This window comes from Tupaia chinensis, unplaced genomic scaffold (assembly GCF_000334495.1).
Source record: "Tupaia chinensis unplaced genomic scaffold, TupChi_1.0 Scaffold000504_1, whole genome shotgun sequence".
Lineage (NCBI taxonomy): Eukaryota > Metazoa > Chordata > Mammalia > Scandentia > Tupaiidae > Tupaia > Tupaia belangeri.
The window spans coordinates 137,768-143,902 of NW_006160016.1; positions in this window are offsets into that span (position 1 = coordinate 137,768).

Genomic DNA, 6,135 nt, shown 5'->3' on the forward strand with positions numbered 1-6,135 from the left:
GCCCCGCGCCGGCTTCCGCCGGGCGCGCCCCGCCAGGTCTTGACACTTCTTGAGGTGGCCTCATCAGAAAATGTAGTTGGCTTACAGTTTTGTTCTCTTTCAGGGTAAGAAGAGGGAAAAAAACACCGAGCACCAGGTTCCCATCCTTGTAGACATTTGGCTTCCAGTATCTATGACGGCTAGAACATTTCATCTTACATGTCATTTGTAAAGGCTGCAGAAGTAGTAAGCCACTAATCAAAGGTAATGACATCTCTGAGCTGGCCCAACACAGGTAAAAAGCCCTAGGTGTAGGAGCTGAAGAAGAGATGAAACTCAATTGTGTCTGCAGGTTCAGCCCTTTGCTGGGAGAGTCAACTCTGTGGAGGGCACAGAGGATTCTCACTTTCACGGTCTTCCTTCAACCTGTACAAATCTGTTCCAGACTGGCATGACAGACAGGGACATAACTAGAACTTTTAAAAAGGCATTTCTATGGAAGCCATGGTGCTGAGACTTGTGCTTTATCTGAACAGCTCTGGTTTCCCTGTCTTCTTATAGTTTCACTTAAGTCCCATCCAGGGGCTCTGGGGATCTCTCTGGCCTAGGGCTCTGCACCTGTCATCCTCCATTTTAGTGAAAAACAATTTGAGAAAAACATGTTTTGCACTGTTTTTCTCCCCAAGACTTTATGATTTCTTAATGACCAGGTAAGGCTTTGGGGACCATCCTATCCTTACACAACAAGTTTTGTAATTTTGTGATTAAGAGAGGCCAAAGAATCTGTATCACACAACTGCTCTTATAATTTGGACTTCTAAAAATGGTGTTAAAATATAAAAAAAGTTGGAGTAGCTGGTGGCATAGTAGTTAAGGAACTGGACTCCTATTTGACTGACTATGGTTTGAACCCTGGATCCTAGAGTTTAAAACTCATGCTGAGCACTTGTGCATGCATACCAAAAATCCTGGAATGGAAGAAAATGGAGAAGAAATTGTGGTATAACCATTCTCCTTAGGGGGGTGATTTTTCACTTTTTCTCTCTCTCTTTGGCAATCATGTGTCCTATAGCAGAAGTATCTCTCTAAATAAAAATAAATAAATAAATCCACAATTACCTAATTCTGTATGATACCTTTAAAAGGAATGGAAGGAATAATATCAGTCTTTAGTGGCTTCCTCACTAGTGTACAGAAGGCATTTCACTGCTATGTCCAATATCACTCTCAGGTCTGCAAGAGCATCATGGCACAAATGAGCCTTATAACTTACAAAGAAGTAGAATACTTTCCAGAAAAGATTAGATTATTTTTAAATTCCAGTGTTCCAAAAAATTAATCTGCATACCCTTAAGAATAATATTCTCTGCTCTATCCACTGATAATTCAGGTGTCAAGTACTCATTATTTGATTTAATATGTAATAACTAAAAAGAACTCTATTCTTGACCCAACATTTATCTGTTACATTGTTTTCTCTTACCAGTCTTTATAAAAATATTCTTGAAAAATTGCCATGACTTGTTTATTCATTTATTTTTGTACTTCTATTTTTAGATTTTTATAAAAATATGAAATGAAGAAAGATATTTTAACTGATGTAAACTTTGAGTGATGGGTTAATTGAGCCATTTAGCATTATTACCAGGGTCAGCAAGTTGTGTGGTGGTGAAGTTGCCGTACGCCCACATGGCTGACTGCAGTCTCAGTTCCAGACTTAGCAGCTTGCTTTCTCAATTTCCCTCTCTCAATTTGGTCAAAATTAAAAAATCATAATAATAAATAAAATTAAATTAAATAATTAATTACAAGCAACATACGTATTACCTCACAACTTGTTTCTGAGCTGAGAACACAATATCTACTTTCAGAGAATTATTCAGGTATACAATATAATGTAACTAATTACACTGATATGATGTACATTAGAACATTAGAACTTATTCCTCTTGTCTAACTGAAATGCTATGTTTTTTGACCAACATTTTAATTTAATTTATTTTTAGAGAGAATTTTGCTAAGAGATATACAAACACAAGAGATAGGTGTGAATGCCAGATGTGGTGTGTGTGGAGGGCTGGGGCCTAGGGAAGGACACTTGGAGGAAGGATACAGAGGCAGAGCATTGGCAGGATGGTGAGGTGTAATGTTATATGTTGAAGATATTTTGATCAACTGGGCTGGAGAGAAATGTTCACATATTGAAATGTTTTCTTTGTAAGCTAAACAATGTGATTGAATGTATATAAATTAATTAATTAATTTTAAAAAGAGAGAATTTTGCTATAGGGCATATGTATTTGCTGGAGAGACACAAACAAACACAAATCAAGAAATCAACCCCAGGAGAATGGTCACACTGCAATACCTCTTCTCCATTCTCATGGTATTTTGGGCAAACACACACATGTGTCTGGCATGAGTTTTAAGCCACTGGGTGCAGGACTAATTTGTGGTCTACTTGGGAGCCCAGAGACCTAACCATTACACCATCAGATGCTTTCTTGGCCAAAACCTTGCTACCCTCCACCTGTACTAGCTGTCATATTATTCTCTGCTTCTGTTAATTTTAGTTTTTAATACTCTACTACATGTAAGATTATGAGGTGTATGTTTTTGTGTACCTGAGTTATTTCAATCAGCATAATGTCCTCCAAGTGTATCCCTGTGGTTGAAATAACAAAATATGTTTCATTAATTTTAGGATCCATGGGGATTACCAGAGACTGAGGGAGAGAGAAACACTTCATAATGTAGCTTCATCATACTTCAATCCCTTCTCCGTTTCTCCATTCTGTCAGGATTTCAGGAATGCACACACCTATACATAGTGTGTTTTTTAAGCCAACAAAAATGGGATTCAAATCATGGCCACTTACGTGAAACACTGATCTTCTAAATATTAGGCTATGAAGCTGGTATGCAGAATTTTATTTTCAAGGCTAGATAGCATTCTATTGTATACATATATAAAAGGTTTTCTTAAAAATATTAATTTAAGTTATTATTATTTTTATTTAATTTTGCTAGGACCATGTAGTTAACACAAGCTGAGTATGAAAAAACTGCCCCTCATGCCTAAGAGCAAGGACTTGGCTGAGGAGAACTGTTTGCAATGTCAACAGTTTTTTGAGTTCTGATCCTCCATTGTGTCACTGTACTGGCCTGCACTCAATTTCTCTGCCATGGGCCTTATTGCTGTACCCCAGTACCCCATAAAAGCACCCCCTGCCTTACTATAACTTTTACAATAATCTTGAAGGAATGCAGATCCACTAAGGTGGTGGCTGCATAAGGCGGCGGCTGTGAACGGGAATTACTCCCATTAGATTCACCCTGCCCTCCTGGAAAATGTCAATAAAGAATGCTACATTCACCTCTCCTACTGGAGATTACATAGATAAGCATTAGAAAAGTTTAGGTTAAAGTTACTAATTGGCGAAACGATCTCAGTAGCTGTCATTAAGCTGCTCACAAGACCACATTCCTTTCCCATCTAGACATTAGACTCACCCTCTTAGCTGTGGATTACCCCAGAGATAACATAGGTATTCCACTTTAGTATATACTAACCTTGTGTTTACCAGACAGGATTTATTTCTAGGCCCTTGTAACCAGCAAGTTGCTGCCACCCTAGCCTGAGGCTGAAGTTCTCAAAGCTGACCTGGGGCTCAAGTTCTCAAGCCAATCTGTGACTGAAGTTATCAAGCAGGCCTAGGACAGAGGTTATTAAGATTCCTGGGAGCCCTCTCATCCAAAGACTTTCCCCAGTAATCAAGATCTAAGAAGAGAATGCACCCAGATAATGGACTTCCTAGTTCTAAGAATTATGACTGTTGATACCTAAACAAAACAGACGTCATGTTTTATGATTATTGTTCTTATACTTTGAATGCTCTACCTTTTGGAGTAAAATCTTTCACTTACTTCTCCTCACTCATCCTATTCCTGTAAAACTCCTTCTATAATAAATATGCATGACTCCTGGCCATCAGGGCTGCAGTCTTGAGTTTACTCTGGCCATAGCCGGCTGAGAACATGCTAAGGGGCAATGAGGTCTTGGCCTGATTTTGTTCACCCATGTCACCTTCCTGTGCACCCACCCCGGCTGGAGCATGGCTTCCGGCATAATTTTCTATTGGACATGTGCTCACTAGAGAGAAACAGATAGCAATAAAGAGAGGGAAAGTGAGGGAGCAAGCTGACAGGTCTGGGACTTGAACTGTGATCAACCATGTGGGACCAGCACGCAAACATCACAGCGCTTGCTGGTCCCTGTAACATGTTTTAATCCATTTGTGTGTAATAGTTAGGCTAATGTCTTATCGTGACTATTATGAATAAATTTGCAATGAATGTGGAAGCATAAATATATTTTTGATATATTAATATTATTGTTTTTACACATAACCAATTATGTAATTCTTAAGACACATGGTAGTACTATTTTTAACTTTGTGAAAAACCTTAGAAAACTATTTTTCATTGTGTTTAACCAATTTATATTTTTACCAACAATGTTCAATAGTTCTCTTTCCTTCTTGTATTTATTGAATTGTATATTTTTAAGAATAGCTATCTTAAGAGGTGTGAGGTGGGGGCCGGCAGTTGGTGTGATTGTTGAGGCACTGGACTCCTACATGGCTGACTATGGCTTGAGTCCTGGAACTGGTGACTTGCTTTCTCACTTTCTTTTTCTCTCTCTCTCTGGTCAAACTAGAAAATAATAACAACAAACAAGTAGATAAAATAAATAAAAAATGTTTTCTTTTTTTAAGAAAAAGAGACATGATGTGGTATTTCACAATTGTTTTTATTATTTTCCTAATGATTAGTGATGTCAAGTGTTTATTCATATACCTATTGGTCATTTGTATACTTTCTTCTGAAAAGTTTCTATCCAAGTCTTTTGCACTTTTGTCCCTCAGTTATTTGTTTTCTGAATATTAAGTTTTAATTAATTTTGAATATTAACTTTGTATGTAATATATAACTATTACATCAATGATTATGCAGTTCTTCAAATATGTTTTTATTTAATTTGTTGGACAGAATCATTTTAGTTTTATATAACTTTGTTTATTATTACTTTTCTTGTTTTTCATCTTAAGATATATAAAAGTAGTACAGGGACGGCAGGTGGCATAATGTGTAAGGCACTGGACTCACACATGGTCAACCACATTTGAGTCCTCACCCGGTGGCTTGAAGCTCAAGTCAGGAATGTGTGTGTGTGTCCAAAATCCATATAGAAGTGAGGAAAAGGAACTGTAGCATGGCCATTCCCTGTGGTGGTGATTTCTCACTTTCTCTTTCAGTGCTTCTCTTTCTCTCCAGTGAGTGCATGTGCCTTATGGCAAAAACATAACAAAAAAAGTTACACATGGGGCCAGGAGGTACCATGCAGATTAAGGCACTAGACTCCCACAAGTCCAACTAGTTTGAGTCCTAGAACTGTTGGCTTGAAAATCACATGTAGTGCATGTGTGTGTGAGTGTATGTGTGTCCAAAACCCTGAGAGGGGAATGGAGAAAAAAGAATTCCACTGGACACATGCAGTGTGGCCATCTCCCAGATTGGATGATTTCTCACTTTCTCACAGTCTCTGTCTTCCTCTCTCTCACAGGAGCACACCAATCCAAAGGCAAAAACTTCAAAAATCAGGGTAATAAAATTAGAACATCTTTAGGCAACAGATAGAAGTTTTGAACTCCAGGGGCCAGCAGGTGGTGTAGTGGTTAAGGTGTTGGACTTCCACATGGCACACTGGGGTTTGACTCCTGGATTTGGCAGCTTGAAACTCACACAGGGCACATGCCCAAAATCCCAAGAGGAGAGGAATTGGGGAGGGGAGGGGCCATGACCAGTGCCCTGGGGGGGGGGTGATATCTCATTTTCTATCTCTCTCTTTTTCCCTGGTGAGCACACCCACCCTGTAGCAAAAATCACCTTTAAAATATGTGTAATTAGGGAACAAGCAGTTGGCGTAATGGCTAGATGGATATGGCGGTAGGCTCCCACATAGTCGACCGCGGTTCATGTCCTGGACCCGGTGGCTTAAAACTCACGCCGGGCGCATGTGTGTGTGTGTGCCCAAGAGCCCGAGAGGAGAATGGAGGAGAAGGGATTGCGGTGTGGCCATCCCCCCTGGGGGGT